We start from the raw sequence: 18414 nt of genomic DNA, 5'->3' as shown, positions 1-18414 counted from the left end.
TAAATCCTGTTATTTGAAATCATTTATGACATGCTCTGTAATGGCAGTGTTATTAATGATCAATTCAAAGTGTTGGTATTTTATTACGCTATATACACCCATGTACACTCATTTTATCAGGTACATCTACCATACTTACTTATTTAGGTATGTAACTACAAAATTATTGCCTGTAGCCTGTGTGTTACTCTATTTCCATGTCAGTTTCTGCTCAGTGGTGGTTCTGTAGTGTGGGTGTTTAAAGTAATGCTTGTATCTGTTCAGTGCTCCAAATATTCCTCTGTGTATTCAGATATAAACCCAAAGTGGGCGTGGCCTAAACAGGAAGATTATTTTCCCTGTGAAATATGCACACTTTTTTTTTTTTTAAACCCACTGTATGTTTGTACCTGCCTACAATATCCATCCATCCATCCATCCATCCATCTTCTACCGCTTACTCCTTTTCAGGGTCACGGGGAACCTGGAGCCTATCCCAGGGAGCATCGGGCACAAGGCGGGGTACACCCTGGACAGGGTTCCATCTGCCTACAATATGTGCTCACAAATTTAGTTGAGTCTGTTTCCCAAAACAGAAACAAACTAGTAGCATAATTTAAACCTCTGTGACCCTGACCAGGCAGTTTCTAAGGATGAACAAATGAACGCTGTAAATGCTTCGTTCTCATTCGTGTTGACGAACGTGGTCTTCCTTTGTCCCCCCTGCTTCATATCTGACCGCTCGCTTGTCCCCGCATTAAAGTAAAAAACCTCTCGCTTGTGTTGCGTCGAACAGTGTGCCTCCTAAACGTATTTGCATTTATTATTTGTTCATTCTGAATAACGTGTTCCTATTTGGTTAGATCATATTGGTTTCTGAAATAGGAGATGCTGCAGGGTGTCTTGGTTCCAGTCCTGTGGACTCACTGTTCTTCACAGTTTCAAGTGTTTCCTGCACTAACACCCCCGATACAGATCGTCAAGTCTGTCATGTGCTGGAGCAAGTGTGTCAGTGTAGGAAGAAACTGCAGCACCGTGAATCGCTAGGACAGGAGTGGAGATCACCGTCCCTTCTGTATTCTGTCCCCACTCTATTTTGCAAATCAGCTATTTTGTAGTCGTGTTTGAAAGCGCGGTGGGAAAATATCCACTGCAATCAGTAGTGAATAGGTACGGAATGGACATAATGCACTGGTTGAAGATGACTAATACAGTGAATAGGGTGTAGTTCGCACTGATGACGGCCAGGCGATAAAATGGTTTTTATGTGACAGAATAGCATCACTTTCCTAGAATGATGAGCGCACCATGTAGCGTATGAAATCGTATGCTTCACAAACCCCATTTCCTGTATTAGTGTGCTACATAGTGCTACTGAAGCTCTGATTAGTGAGTAGGGAGTCATTTCAATTATAGTGCTTGTGTTTCTTCAAGCCTGTAGCTCAGAGACCCTGAGTTGCTTATTTTCAAGTAATGGACTCTGAAGAAACTTAAATGAACACATCCTTTTGAACAAGACCCTTTGTCCTACATGTAATCACAGTAAACAATATAAATGAAGGCACACAGCTGAGAAAAACTACACGGACACTTATGTTGCAGATAATGAACGTACAATCGGTATAATGTAGAACCCTATAAAGGTTTCCCCATCAGGGTGCAGATTCTAAGTAGAACCCCCCCTTAGGAAACAAAGACCACCTTAACTATCCAAATGAATCTTGCCTAGCTTCACAATTGTAATTGCAGAATAACTTTGTTGGTCCAAATCTGCAGCCTATCCACTATGTAGTGCACTATTTTTAAGAGTTTTGTAGCCATGCCTGAGAGCATAGCGAATCCAATCCAATGAAATTCCACAATGACCACTGGACCACTGCGTAGTGTCCAAACGAGGAACCGTGAAGTTACAGAATACACATCTTATGTATTCCTTTGGTAGGAAATAGGCAGTAGTGGTTCATCTGTAGGCTGGTTCATAAGCGCACTGGATATTCTACACTATGCCTACAAAATTCTCAAAACACTCCACTTCAGTTTGACTCTTGAGGAAGATTCTGTGTGGAACCCTACCTACAACAGAGAAACCTCCCCCTTACCCCCTTTATTTCAAAATGTCTTGATAGAACCCATACTATTCATGCACAAAACTGGGACAAAAAAATTACTTTAAAATGACTAAAAGGTCTCAGTGTGTGGAGTAATGTGGAGACGACATCTGCAAGGGTTGCATGAAGATGTCACCACCGTCGCGAGCTTACAAAAGTGCATACGCTCGGCAATTTCGAACCGGTGTTACGTACATATGCTCCGGTACTCCAGGTGGCATTATTAAAATTTCATGACTACAGAAAGAAAATTGTTGCTCCTCAAAGTCACCTGTCGTGGAATGAACTGGGTTGGAAACGTCTCGCTTGCAGGACACGACAAACAAAGCCTCACAACATCCATCCGTTACGCAATTATGTCGATCTGTCTGTGAAAGCAGTAACTACACTACCTAGACATGAATTCTAGCATTTGTGACAACACGTTCATGCTTTCCCAACACCTAATTTAAACTTCTGTTAATCATCAGCCATAAAGCCCTGGCATAAGCAGCAGTATTACAGTATTACAGCTTAGGGTTATCATCCAACCATAGATTTCTTAGAACTTACACTCTTTTAAACCTGCCATCTGCATCTAGCAGACAACAATCACCCATTTTGTCTCAACTAAATAAAAATAAATAAATAAAAAAGAAGGAGGAACTGGGAAAAAGGCTGCAGTGGAAGATTATGAGAGCACCATTGCCCTTTATATTTGGAGTGGAAAGATAAGGTTGGCAACACTTAAAACGACAGAAACACTTCAACCTCTTACCTCTGAAGAACCTCTCATGGTCAACGTTTTTATGGCTACCTTCCTGGCATTAACAGTCCAAGGGTTGAGACTATTCATGTGTCAAGAAGGTGGTTTTTAAATACTGCAGGATGAAGGCTGAATTTAGTTTTCCATGTTCACACACAGATAAGGAGGTGAAATACGTACATGTTTTATTACTCAACTTGATGCTTTCGGCATGAAATCTACAAGCGTTTGAGAGGGAGGATTGTACCAATGCGGATATTTAAAAAAAAAATCTTGGCATTTATGATTAGATCAAAGATGCTAGATATAATAATATTTCTTAGCAGTGTAGCAGACAGATGGGCCACAGTCTTGTGCTAACCACCATTTCACTCCTACCCTGAGAGCTCATGGGCATTCCAAGATGGAGCACTTTGCCCACACCACCAGTCCCTCAATACTTTTGGAAGAACAAACAGTAATAGCCTCAGGGATAATACCCATAAACCAGCCGAGGCCTGTGCACTCAGCTTGTGCCAAAGTACAGCAAAGCTGTTTGAGAGAAGACAGGCAAGTGCTTGAATGTGACACTGATAAATTTTCTTTCTCTGCTAACATTTGAGCAGATAATTCAATCTTGCACAAAAGCAAACAAAGTGCCTTAGTTACAACAAAGGTTTATATACAAAGAAGGAATATGTAGCGTAGATATTAGTCTAAAGTTTCTGGTGAGGTGTCTTTGAGATTTAAGATAATCTATGTAACCTGTAAAAATATATACGTATAAATATATACACACGTACACATATACATATACACACACACACACACACAGAGTTGCAATCATAATTATTCCACCCCCACTGCAAACCAGGTTTATTGTCAAAATGTACAGACTTTCAGCTGTTTGCAACGAACAAATCAAACAAAAGCAATTGAAATAGTTCAACACAACGAATGCTTCAAGTGGTTTCCCCAAATTCAACTGAAAAGGCAACTTATAATGATTTCTCCAGTCTCAAAATTATTCAACCCACTGAATAGAATCCCTCACAACAGCACAAATATAAAAACAGGTGTTGTCTCAAGCACATCTGAGGCAACTAATCAAGTGCTTCATGAGTTGCACCAGGTGTGCTTGAGCTGGAACACATGAAATACTTGAACTGGCTAAGGGTAGAAAATATATGAAATACCTGGACAGGGCAGAAAAATGAAGCTATCAACGGCTGCAACCAGATTTCTGAGAAGGCAGGTTGTGAAAAACCCTGGAGTGACTGCAGAAGACCTGCAGCAAGACTTGGTGGCAACAGACACTGAGGTTTCAGTGAGCACAGTAAGGCACATACTAAACACAGAAGGTTACCATGCCAGAACTCCAAGACGTACACCACTACTGACCCAAAAGCACAAGAAAAGTCGGCTCAAAATCATATAAATAAACCACAGAAGTTTTGGGATTCTGTTCTGTGGAGCGATTAAACAAAACTTGGAACTTTTCGGCATGATGGATCAGCGGTATGTCTGGAGGAAGAAGAATGAAGAACACTCTGTCCACAGTCAAGCATGGTGGAGGGTCGGTGATGCTCTGGGGCTGCTTTGCATCCTCTGGCCCTGGAACCTGCAGCGTGTGGAAGGCAAGATGGATTCATTGAAGTATCAGGAAATCCTAGGTGAAAACGTCATGCCGTCTGTGAGGAAGCTGAAGCTTGGGCGTCATTGGACCGGCCAACAGGACAATGATCCCAAGCATACCTCAAATTCCACCAAAGCTTGGTTGCAGAAGCCATGCTGGAAGATTCTACAGGGCCATCACAGTCGCCTGACTTGAACCCCATAGAAAATCTCTGGTGAGATTTGAAGGAGGTTGCAGCACGCAAACCCAAGAATCTCGTTTGCAGCAGGTCATAACAGGAAAAGCGTGCTCTACTAAGCACTAAAGATGCTTGCCATGAAGGGGTTGAATAATTTTGACTGGAGAAATCATTATAAGTTGCATTTTCAGTTGAATTTTGGGAAACCACTTGAAGCGTTCGCTGTGTTTAACTTTTTCAATCGCTTTTGTTTGATTTGTTCATTGCAATTAATAAACCTGATTTGCAATCGGGGTTGAATAATTTTGATTGCAACTGTGTGTGTGTGTGTGTGTGTGTGTGTGTATATGTGTGTGTGTATATATAGGAACAGAGGAACAGCAAGAGGACAGATGTATATAAACTTACGCAACACAAATTTTCATACAAAGGGTACTTATTATACCTTTAATTCTCACAAAGCCATTTTAGTCAATAATCCTCCTGTATTACGATAAATTCCATTAGAAATTCACAAACACGGAACAACTACAAACATATATGTGATAGCTATAACGGATAACGGAATTATTTGCAGGAAGGACAACAGGAACAACATTAAAGGCAACTCTAAAAGGATTTTAAAGTTTGATGGGGTGTTCTTTAATAAATAAAACTTTTTCTAACCAAACATGAAACAACTATAAACACTTCTAAACCATGCAGCATTCTTTCTTTTACATTCTATCAGCCCTGCCATCTTGATAAGCTAAAGCGACTGTTTAGAAAAGATACACTATCTGTTCGGTGTAACAGGCCATGCCGTGCACTTCCTCCGGTGCAGGAAATGCTGGTTGTAAAAGTCACCTGGTGACAAGCCTTGCAAGCACAGACCATTAGTTCTCAGCAATGGCAAACTTTGATCCTTTATCACAGAAGCCCAGACTGTGAACTCCCTACAATTACCACAGGTCCTGCTCAGCTAGACAGGCCCTCTCTCGGCTTTAACAGGAAGATCAAGAACTGCAAAAAAAAAAGCGCAACTAAAGCCAGTGCAGTCGGGAGCACCAAAACCCACAGCGCTGGCATTCGCACAAACCCTACCACAAACCCAGTCTAAATATAAACATTATTCTCTTACAGTGACATGGTTTTTGGTTCACAATCAAGTCTCTGGCACTCTGAACCATGCAGTAAATCCTGCGACCCAAAGCTCTGGTTTTATGCTGCCTGGCCTTCACTTAGTTGGCTGGGCTTCTTCCAAGCTTTGCTTTGCCAATGTGAACACAGATGAGAGGAAACATCTGGTTTCAGAGACATGCCTGAAGTAAGTCTAGGCACAGCATTACAAAAAAAGCCACTGGCAACAAAAAAAAAAGCCATGGCGCTAGGACAGTTTGAAATGGGATTTCTGAGGTTAAGTGGTGAAATTCACAAGCAATGTGGAAAAATTAAGAGGAGGATGGTTGATAAAGCTGCTTGGAGGACATAATGGAAGCTTTGCTGCCGTCTTTTGTAGTTTTATGATGAAATTAGCTACTTAGCTACTGCCATACTGGCACTCATTATTATTTTGTATACTTCAATCCAGCTGGAAACTTTCCGTACGGCTCGATCCATTCTTCCTGACCTACAATGCAGTAAATACAGCAGGTTTTCAGTTGAAACCTGAAATGTCCACAGTGCTTCTGTCATTAAAAGTGGTCTCTAAAATGCCACACTGCTAAACTGGGTATCCAGATAAGTCCTGGCAATTAATAGGCTTCATGGTTAACCAATTGGGACACTGTTTGTCCTTTTTCTGAATACAAGCACTTCAATATGAGAGCTTACAAAAGGACCTTATGAACTCTCACATTTTCTGAGCTGCTTTTTTAATTAGGCATGGTTTAGTGTTTCATGACCTGTGCAAATCAATGTTAGTCATTTCTTGTGCCTTTTGAGGATTTTAATTTGTCTATTAAGCACTGCTCGGACTCTAGCTATATAATATATCTATACAATATATCAGACAATATATCTACCCTAACACAAGCGACTAACATAAGTAGGTCAAAATAACAGAACAAGCGCTGTAGGCCTTCTATTTTGACAGCTTCTATTGAGTACGGCAAACAGTGGCATAAATGTGGCATTAAGTATGTCAGTATGTGTGTTGCATTTTTAACTTTGCTTTTTTTACTGACCCTTTTGACATCACATCACAATTTGTAACAGTGCAGTTATGAGGGAGGAATTTTCTATAACAACAGCTCTAACAGTAGGTCTAACTGCAAATGTACTGTGAATGCGCTCATTCTACGACGTTATCTTTTCCATAGTAACAACTTACACAGGGGCTTGTATGACAGGTGCCATGTATGGAAGGAGTCTCCAGTGTCAGCACTTTGTAACAGTCAGAAGTAAAGTCTTTAGGACTGATTTCTATGTAACATAAGCTGTATATTGTTTGTCTTATTAACTTCAAGAGAGGAAAAAAAGGTTTGGTCTGCCTTAGCAGATTTAGGTACCCATTTTAGGAAGAAGTACCAGAAATAGCTACTGGACACTCGTTAAAAATGTGGATTTACGAATTTAGCTAAACTCCAAATGTGCTACAAATAAAAAATGTCTGATTATGTTTTTTTAGCAATGTGATAAGTATGAATCAAAATTATGCTTAGCTAGCTTTTAGAACGACATCGTGGCTTATGGTTTGTGTCTTGTGCTTTTGTAATGGCCAGAAAATACTGCAAAAAAGAAAAATAACAATTCAAGAAAGTGGTGGCCATTTTGGTACATTTGGTCAGGTAAAGAAAATGCTGACTGGCTTCTACAGTGTGGGTTGTTGGGGGGGGGTTCAAGTCCTGCATACATGTAGCATTTTGATTATTTTGGAAAATCTATTTATTTAGGCCTTAAATGGTATAACGCTATTAAAATGGCTCTCAAAAGCCGGTATTTATAGTTAACCCAAGGAAAATGTTAGCTAGTATAGGAATAAACATATCACATAGTTTATATCCAAATTAGTTCCACTTCCATAACATTATGAAATCATGTGTGTTCTCCTTTCAAATGTTCCTCACAGGGAGCAAAACACTTTAGTAGTGAGCACAGAGGAGAACTATGAATAGATCTATTGAGGGGCTGCTTAGGCTGTAAGACCGTAATACCACATCTGAGAGGACAAACAATGCTTGCTAGCAAAAACACTTAAATGCTTTAAGCTCACTAGTTAACTGTTTGGCTAGTCAGCTACCCTCAGTACTTACTGGAAGCAAGCTCTATAGCACGCACGCTCTCTTGTGCTCTCTCTCTCTCTCTCTCTCTCTCTCTCTCTCTCTCTCTCTCTCTCTCTCTCTCTCTCAGCAGGTAGCCACCTAGCATAGTTTTTTTTGTTGTTGTTGCTTGTTTTTAGTTATATAAGCCCTCATGGAATTGGCTGATGACTGTGCTTAATGTTTAACATAGCAAATTTAAATAGATTTCAGTGAAGTTGTGCAGTAGACTGATGGCTTCAAAGCTAACTTGGATAAATGTACCATGCCAAAATTGGTTAGAAATGCACAGGTCCCATTAGGATGATGTGTGTGGCAGCCTGGGAAAACCCTTCACACAGTGGCATTCTGAAAACTACAGACTTTCCTGAACAGAGATACACTTCTGTTTGGCATGTTTCTCAACCACATGTAAGGTTCTGACATTTTAAAACCTGGGGTTACCTCAAAAAATGAAAATTTCAAAGCAACTGCTGCGCAAGAGCATCGCTGACATTTTGACAAGCGATATCTGATTACAAACTGAAATGATTTGGCAGGAAGAAAGCCAAGGCAAGAATTCAAAGTATTTAAAAACTTTTCCACATTGTTTTGGTGGAATATACAGTCCCCTCTGAAACTACTGGAATGTTCCCTTTCCTGCTATTTATATGTAGATGTGTTAAATGACAGAACATAGCACATTTTGTATCAAAACACCCAATTTGTAGGCGAGCAAAAATCTTGGACATGTGACAGTGACCCAGGTGTTTCCTATTATATTGATTGTCTAAACAATAAACAAACTCTGAACATCTACTCTTGGTTTTAGCCTTCAGTTTCACCTGTGAAGACTGCATTTGTTGTTAAAAAGGATAAACCAACATGAAGATCAGAGAGCTGTCTATGGGAGAAAAGCAAGACATTTTGAATCTGAGAAAGAGAGGGAAAATAAATCATTGCATAAATCTTATAAGAGGTTGCGGTAAACTGACATTTATTGATGTCAGTGAGTCACAAGCTTGATGCAGTTATTGCAAGCAAGGGATTTGCAACCAAATATTAAGTGCTATTTACTTTCATTTACAAGATTTATCTGTTCCTATACTTTTGCTCGCCTAAAAATTGGGTGGTCTGATACAAACATTTCTATGCTCTATGTTGTCTAACACGTTCTAGATGTAAAAACCAGGAAATAAAAGCTGAAATCCTAAACTCTCGTGTCACATCCATTTTTTGATCTCAAACCCAAATGCCTTTGGTGTACAGCACAAACAAATGAATTGGTCTTGCCGTTCCAATAGTTTCAGAGGGGACTGTATATATGATTTCTCAAAGTTGAGTTGTCAAAGTCGAAAACCCCAAGTTTGTTCCAGCTTTTTGAATTTTTAAAAATATTTTCTTTTAGGTATTTTCCAGAATTCATCCACAGTGACATCTGAAGAGTTTTCCCAGACCATCACCACACATACATATATGCCTTACAGGATGTTTGTCCATCCAAGTACAGCACGAGAGTGAATGTGCACTTTAAAAAGCCGTTTAATTGCCAGCTACCATTAATTCATTTTATGCTTTCAAGGATGATGCAAAGTGAATTGAGGAAATGCGGCCACAGCCTGATCAGCAAGCAATATGTGAAAGCTTGTGCATTTTGTATTTGTGATAAGGTTTTACAGAGAAATAGCATTTAAAATGTCTCCTAATGGTCAGCGAACATTAAAAGGAGTTGATGCTTCTACAAAATATTACGGGTGGGTGTCTGGGCAGACAAAGTGTAATAGCGTAACACTGAAAACTATGACTGCCGCTTCTTTGATAGAGCAGAAGACCCATAAACACAGCTTATAATTGATTCAAGCCAGAACGATATGGAAATTTAACACATACTAAATGCTATAATGATTCCTCTTTTTTCTGCTTGGCTGTCACATTTTGGTGTGCCATTTGCATAGGTCCACAAAGGGTCTTCTTTGTTTTAATGAGTTTTATTAACCTATGCATGCAGAGTCAGCAAGAGTGAAAAACTGAGTCTAATAATAATAATAATAATAATAATATCATTAATTTTCAAATGTGCACTAATAGAAGTATGTTGTGTAGTGGAATTAGCAGGGTGCACAAACGTATGGGGGATTCAATCTGAGTTTACTGTATGGTGCAGTCAGTTTACATGCGTGGTGTTACCTGGAGAGAAGAGTGTATCTTGGAGAGAAAGTGCTCGTAGAAATCTCAATCTGCGCCCCAGGGCTGAAAAGAGCATAAGCAAAAGCAAAAGGCACCCACATGTTTTTACTGCCAAAACGATCCTTTTTCAGTCATCACAAATAGATAATACACTGAAAAGTTCTCCCACATCACCCCATACACAGCCAAAAAAACAGACCAGCCCAATCCTAGCTGAAGGCACTTATCAAACCCCCACACTGCACCACATTCCCTTTGAGACTCTAGCACGACTCGACTTGACCCGCCATCTCTCAAGACGAACGGAGGACACGCATCAAGACTGTTCTCCGTCCTGGCTCTCAGGTGGTAGAGTGAACTTCTCCCGGCTGTCTGAACACCCGAGTCACTAGCCAAGTTTCCATCCACTTTTTGTGCTTAAAATTATTATTATTTTTTAAAAATTTGCTGTCTCCCACCTGTTTCCATCCAATTGGACTTTTACCGATAAAATGGTGCACGTGATGATTTCATCCTGTCGAATATGTTGTGGTGTAGCGCAAGTGAAATCTGCCTTTGTGTTTCCATCAGCTATACCGGTAAACATTTCAAATCCAAAGTCCATATTCACTAAGCATTAGTAATAATATATATTTTTAAAATTGTTTTGTTGCTCTAACAACTCACACTAACCAATTCGAACTAGCATGAGGTTACGTTTTTGATGAAGACTACAAAGTGTTTGTGTAAGTCGCTCTGGATAAGGGCCAAATGCTGTAAATGTAAATGGGGGGGGGGGGGACATGTCAAGGCCATTGTATCAAGAAGATCAAGTTGTTTATGGTCAATGCAACCTTGTCCCGATACATATCTGCGAAAATAAATCTCAAGTGCCCTACGAGATCATTAACTGACCATGCAGGTGAAAAAAATGTCCGGTCTCCTCATGTTCCTCAACGAGAACAATTTCACAGTGTTTCTTCCAGATGAGTATTTCTGTCAGCAGCCTGAATTCCTCATGAAAAATGAACAAACCGGTTTTAACTGTATGCCTATACTACCTAACATATTCTGCTCATTCAGTTGTACAGTTTCAATCCTGCCACATTCAAGCACTTAAAATATAAACAAGGCCTTTGCAGGTCTTACATCTGAAATATCTATCGGCATCTGATACGGTGCACAAGGGTATTTGTGACCTTTTCCCTACAGATGAAAGGCCCAAGTCAGTCTTTCATCTGACGTAACACGGCTCCTAAGATTTGAAGTTGCTGTCAGGTCTTTTCTTTTTTTTGAATCTCTGATGGCTAGAGTAACACCCATTTGTGAACTTTAAAGGTGATTCAAAATGTCACATGGAATAAAGTTTTCATAAATGTCATTACTAAACATAACATATATATATATATTTAGTTTATTTTAAACCGACAGTATAAGTATGATTAAACAATGCAGTTTGATTTTTGAAGGCACACTGAGACAGGAAGCTGTTATTACATTTCAGGGATGAATCTTTTTTTTTTTTTTTTTTTAAACTTTCAGATGGGAATGAACTCGAAGGAACGGTGACATTCAGTCAAACATTAAATGACGGTTTGTCTTCCATTATGAAGCCATTATAATTGAGCTTCATAACACACGGTCTTATCATAGGCATAAAATGATTACACATACACACAGGCACTTTATTTTACATCAAGTGTTTCAAAGCTGTAATCATGTGTCTTTTCCAAATAGGGGGCAGTAAATGGAAAATACGCGCTGGCTGTTAATTAGTGCTTACATGCAAAACAAAATATACGTACAGTTCTGCTGTTTGTCCCTTCTTGTACACGTGCTCTGTTTACTTCTAGTTGTTCCTCCGATGGCATTTTGAAATATCAATTATTGAGAAAGTCATCCAGCTCATCCATGTTTATTATACCCGCGACAGTATTTCCTGTGTGTGTTCTCAATCACTGCTGATGGATGAGTCAGTGCATTAACTGTAATCACTTTAGTGTCAATAGCTATGTTTCTATCCACGTACTGTATTTTTATATGCGAGTTTTGGGTTTTCACATAAAAGAAGCCAGATGGAAACCCCAGATACAAATAAAATGTCCAAAATGCGCATAAAACACGTATGCACTCAACTGAGGATCGTTTTTTTATTATTATTCAGTGAGAAAACTTAAACTACGATGGAATCATATTTACCGAATAAACTCCTCGGTGTGCATCAAAAAGAGTCATGTGACTTTTCCTACACAAATCATGTGTTTGGTTTGTGATAGAGTTTCATCGGTAATTTATTGTATTGGAAATAAAGAGCCACGGTGGCTTCCCAGGTTGCAACAACTTCCATTTGTGTCGAAACTTTGCACCAGTTTTCCCAGAAGTGACGATTTTGTTCTTTTGATTTGTTTTATGAGATATTACAATTTTTCACGCAAGTTAAATCCGCAACTTGGCTATAGATGTGTGAATCTACAGTCTGGGCTAGAAAGAAACCAGCCCCAGCCTCTACTTTATACAATTCTTACAGTTCAATTCTGTTATTAATTCCACAAAAGTTTTTTGTTTTTTTTTTAAAGCCATTTATTAACAGCAAATAAGACGATGTGGATGTCAAAAATCCAGGCTTTTTTTTTTTTTTTGCATTTTTAGTCTGAAAGAGAGGGTAGGCTTAGCCATGCTAGCCCAACTATACCAGGCGGCCTGCTTCCAACTCAATCCACTTTTAAAAGCTTTGAGCTTCGAGCAAACTGAAAGACTTTTGTCATGATAAATTACATCAGATCCTAACTAAAACTGCATGGACAGAATGGAAAGAGGTGTTTTGTTTTTGTGCCGACACGGCAACTCTTCGAAGATGTAGTAAAATCTTTTTGTAATGTCCTGAGTCTATTTGCTTGAGATTCAAATGCAGCAACCTACTTTGAATGCGTCAACAGGAGACATTTGTTTCGAAAATGCTATTTGCATTTCAAACGTACATTTCAAACAAGGCCATCTCTAGGATTCTGCTCCTTTTGTAGGTCGGGACTTTATCTGCGTTCTCTTCTGATATGCTGCGCTTCTGTCTTTGCCATTTTTTGTTTAATAGTCCTTTAAATTTTCTAAACGTGCAGGCTCGAGAGACCGGCTCAGTGCCGTGTGATTTATCTATCGCGCGAAAATGCCCTTGTCTCCCATCCCTGGTGAATTTCCATAAATGCCTCATGAATACCCCCTTTTATTTTTATTTATGGGCCAAGGTTTTATAATTAAATAGTAATTAATACTGCCAGTGTTAAGGCCTGTGTCGTTTTTCTCCTCTGCCACAGTCTTCAATGATGAATGGGCTCCATCTATTAAGTTACTGAACAAGACCGGGCTTTTCACGACAACTCTGATTAAGGTATCACTCCATGGCGCTTATTAAAATGCCACAAAAAAAAAAAAAAAAAAAAGAGAGAGAGGGAGACATGCAATTTCATTTTAAAATTGCCCTCGATAACGCCAGGCCATTTTCGGAAAACCTGACCACTCAGTAAAATAGATCCCCTGTAAGATTTATAATAGATGAAGAAGAAGAACAGGAGAACATTAATAAAAAATGATAACTTCATTTAGGCGTTGTGAATTCTGCAGCATTTTACCAAAGGGCTCCCATTACCTTTTATTGTATTTAAAGGAGATATAATTAATGTGCTTGACCTCCGTAATACTGAAATACCTTGACAGAGGAGGTAATTATGGGCATGAGTGATACAGAAGCCGTGCATTGTGCTCAATTATGTAATAACTCATATTACTTGACTTTGAGTGACATTATTGTAAATAATATGAAGAAATGGTCTAAAAGTTAATGTGATGCGTTGGGTGTTAGTCGGTCGTAATCCTTTAAGGGCCCTTTAGATGTTAAAGTCCTTTATTATGCTTTCTTAAATCACCGAAATCACACACAGAACATGTGTCTGAGGTGTATGTCATGACAAGAAATAAGTAATACCGTTACTAATCCAGTATTTTTCACTTGTACTTCTACTACAATGTTACAGGTCATTTAAGTCATTTATTTTGTTCCAAGTGGCTACTGAATTCTTGACTCACCTTCTGATTGGTCAGAAGGCGTCGATTAATTTTGTGACTGTATCTTTGACGGTATCTTCAGCCTCAAAGCAAATCACGGGTTTGTATTCATGTGTAAATGTTGATGTGGTGAAGTTCTCTGTATGGAGACATTTATTTACATTTTCTGGTAGGACTCTATAGTGTCAGCACTTTGTAACCACAAGTAAACGTGTCCTTTTGAGTTTTCCACCGTAGGAGAGTGTTTAAAACAGAGGACCAAGACAATAGCCAATGGAGTCCAAGTCAAAACCGAGTATGACAGAGGGGCAAGACCAGGGGTGTCCGATCTTATCCGGAAAGGGCCGGTGTGGGTGCAGGTTTTCATTCCAACCAAGCAGGAACCACACCTGAGTCTATTGAAAGCCAAGATTAACTGATTAAACAGGTAGAATCAGGGTTAGCAGTGGTTTTCACCTCGCCACTCTTCCATGGATGCCATTTTTGCCCAGTGTCTTTCTGATAGTGGAGTCACGGACAGTCATGCATTACAGGGTCATAAGTCTGCACCGTGCATTTTACACTTCAACACTTGGTCTGAACTCATTACAATCTAACAGCTAGCATTACACTTCATTTTTGGCATCCACATCGCATTATCTGCTGCTAACAAATGCCTTTAAGCTGATTATTTTGGACTTTTGTGGAACCAATGGCAAAACTATGTGCAAATAAATATACAGAAGGGTATGAAGAGGTGAGGTTGGGGCTGATTTCTTTCCAGCACAGACTGTAGATTCATAGTGACAGTCCTGACAGGTGATTACACAGAGTAAAAGACCTATTAAATTTTGCATTGATCAAAATGCAAGAACAGTATAAACATTAGTACTAGAGTTAGCTCTCTTTCTGCTGGGAAGGTTTATTATTTAGATTAGTAGCTCAGTTCAACATTAATTCTGGGCACAGTTATTATCAAGCCAAGTACTAAACCCACACAGTTAATGCCAATGGGCAAGCCCATGTTTCCGCAGCCATTCCCCAGTGACCCACACATTTGTGCTCTCTCCTATCCCAAGACACACTTGTCCTGAATACATGAGGGGTCTGTAGAGTGATTCTGGCCTCAAACAAATGCAAAAAAAAATTTTAATGCTGTCTGAGATTTTTTTTTTTTTTTTTTAATGAAAGACAATAGATACACAACCTCATTGCATGAAGCCCTTCAGTCCAATCCACTCACTTATATATATATAAAAAAATAAATGACAGCTTTTCTTCACCCAGTATATCTAAAGGGCTTTCTTTCTTCACTGCAGACAAGGATATTTCTTTCCCTGCTACTGTGAAATTTGAAACAGGACATAACATGACGAGTTCAGCCAATCATGTCATGTGCTGCCTGTCCCAGAAGTGTACACATGGTGTCTGCCTGCGTTCACTTGTAGTCAACCCAACACCACTATGGGGCAGTGGTGGCTTGGCAGTTAAGGCTCTGGGTTACTGATCAGAAGGTCGGGGGTTCAAGCTCCAGCACTGCCAAGCTGCCACTGTTGGGCCCTTGAGCAAGGCCCTTAACCCTTTCTGCTCCAGGGATGCTGTATCATGGCTGACCCTGCACTCTGACCCCAACTTCCTAACATGCTGGGGTATGTGAAGAAAAGAATTTCACTGTGCTGTAATGTATATGTGATCAATAAAGACTCTATCATTTTAAAATAAACCAGAGATCAGTTCCTTAATTCAGACCTGGGTCTAAAAACAATTTTTACATTTGAACTGAAACTGTACATCATTCTGAAAACCTTCCTAGACCAAGAAACACATGGTACAGGTGTATACTGAGGTCATCTGGGTTCACCATGTAGACCTGTACATAATCAGATCGCTGTCCATATGCATGAAAAGTTATGAAAAATGCACCACCAGCAGCAACGACTGAACTGGTAATGACAGTGGAGATGGCATTTATTGTTTAATGTAAAAACACAACACACACAGACGATATTTGCTGCTCATATTTATGTTAAATCCCCCAAACAACAACAGTCATTTTATCGGCTGTGTAATGAGTTATAAATATACTGAATATGCAAATTAGTACAGTGAGTTAAAAAAAAAAAATTCTCAAAAAGTCTTAGTGAATAAAATAAATAAATAATTTACTATTACTTCTCCTATTACATTACTCCTACTGCGCGTTTTTATTTTTCATTTACTTAGTTCCAATTTGACTCATTCATCGACTCATCGCTTATATGAGCGCTGGGTGTCCAAACCTATGCAGACATGAAACCGGTCCGGAGGGATTCAGTCTGACATCAATGTTTAATACCGACTAGAGCAATCAAAAGTGTCAGTATTGACCAAATTGTTTTTGCCCAGTGAGCTGCTGCTGATTGGGATGGAACTTCTAGAGTAGATTACACCATGCTCTATCACTGTCAACATCAATTAAAGATGAGGCCTCGCACATACTCTCCGAAATGTCTGCAATCTGATTCAAAATAACGTGACATGATAAAGTTTGCATTTCTATTTCACTGACTAGAACATTCGCAACACTGTGCAATATTCCCCATGCAGTAGGTTTGGATTTCATACAGTTTTACAGAGAATAGTAAAATATAGAGTTGCTTTTTTCATGCTTTTGTGTCTCATACAAATGAGTGTTGCATTCCTGCTGCATGATTAATAATCAATGATTAATAATGCAGTGCGTAAGGAATAAAACATTACAAAGTGTTATTCCTCTTATACCATAGCCATTTGCCAATAATTAAATGTAATGAGCAACTTCGACCAAATTGTGACGGCTAGACAACTGGGTCAGAGCATCTCCAAAACAGCAGGTCTTGTGGGGTGTGTATGCAGTGGTTAGTACCTACCAAAAGTTTAACAAGGAAGGACAACCAGTGAACTGGTGACAGGGTCATGGGCGCCCAAGGCTCATTGATGCTTGTGGGGAGCATCTGGTCTGATCCCACAGAAGAGTTACTGTAGCACAAACTGGTGAAAAAGTTAATGTTGGCTATGATAGAAAGGAGTCAGAACACACAGTGCATCACAGCTTGCTGCATATGGGGCTGCGTAGCTACAGACCGGTCAGAGTACCCATGCTAACCCCTGTCCACCGCCAAAAGTCGGACTCGCGAGCATCAGAACTGAACCATGGAGCAATGGAAGAAGGTGGCCTGGTCTGATGAATCACGTTTTCTTTTACATCATGTATATGGCCAGGTGAGTGTGCATCGCTTACCTAGGGAAGATATGGCACCAGGATGCACTATGGGAAGAAGACAAGCTGGCGAAGGCAGTGTGATGCTCTGGGAGATGTTCTGCTGGGAAACTTTGGGTCCTGACATTCATGTGGATCTTACTTTGACCACCTACCTATACATTGTTGCAGACCATGTACACCCCTTCATAGCAACACACAGTCATTGGCCTCTTTCAGCAGGATAATGCGCCCTGACATACTCTAAAAATTGTTTAGGAATGGCTTGAGGAACATGACAAAGAGTTCAAGATGTTTGCCTGGCATCCACATTCCCCAGATCTCGATCAGATCAAGCATCTATGGGATGTGCTGGATAAACAAGTCCGATCCATAGAGACCCCATCTCGCAATTTACAGGACATAAAGGATCTGCTGCTAATGTCTTGGTGCCAGATACCACAGCACACCTTCAGAGGTCTTGTGGAGTCCATGCCTCGACGAGTCAGAGCTGTTCTGGTGGCACAAGATGACCTACACAACATTTATATGTTGTGAAACATCACAGTTGTTCCCTCACAAGCTTGTCTTGTTACTATGAAAGTAATACACCCTGAAGACTTTCCCATGTCAGAAAAGCTTAAAACTGTAGCTATTCCACTGAATATTACAAAGTGCTAACACTGGAGACTCCTTCCATAAATGTTAAATAAACCTCCCTTCACAGAAAACCTCACCATATCAACAATTCAACTCTGTAAACTGTGCAGTCTGAACTCTGGTCGGAATCTGCTGTTTAATCTGTTTAAACTGCAATCAACCCCTTCTGACCAATTAGAACTGAGCATTGAACAGTGCTGTGCTATAAAATGCCTTAATCAACACACAATAATCCTGCTAATTGAGTTATACCACTTTCAGACTCTCGTGGCTCTCACTCTAATTCAAGCTAACTGTGTGTGTCCATGTGTGTAGCTTGCATGTGTTCTGCCCTCCTAAAAAAAAAAAATAATAAAAAAAAAAACAACCACAGACAATTTGAAATAGATGACACATACGATACCGCTGGCGAAAACACAGCTGTCTCAGACTTACACACTAAACAAAATGTAGCCAATCAGTTCTGTATAACAGGAAGCCATTTTGTTCACAA

Source organism: Ictalurus furcatus, chromosome 16 (assembly GCF_023375685.1).
Source record: "Ictalurus furcatus strain D&B chromosome 16, Billie_1.0, whole genome shotgun sequence".
Lineage (NCBI taxonomy): Eukaryota > Metazoa > Chordata > Actinopteri > Siluriformes > Ictaluridae > Ictalurus > Ictalurus furcatus.
This window is presented reverse-complemented; position numbering follows the sequence as displayed.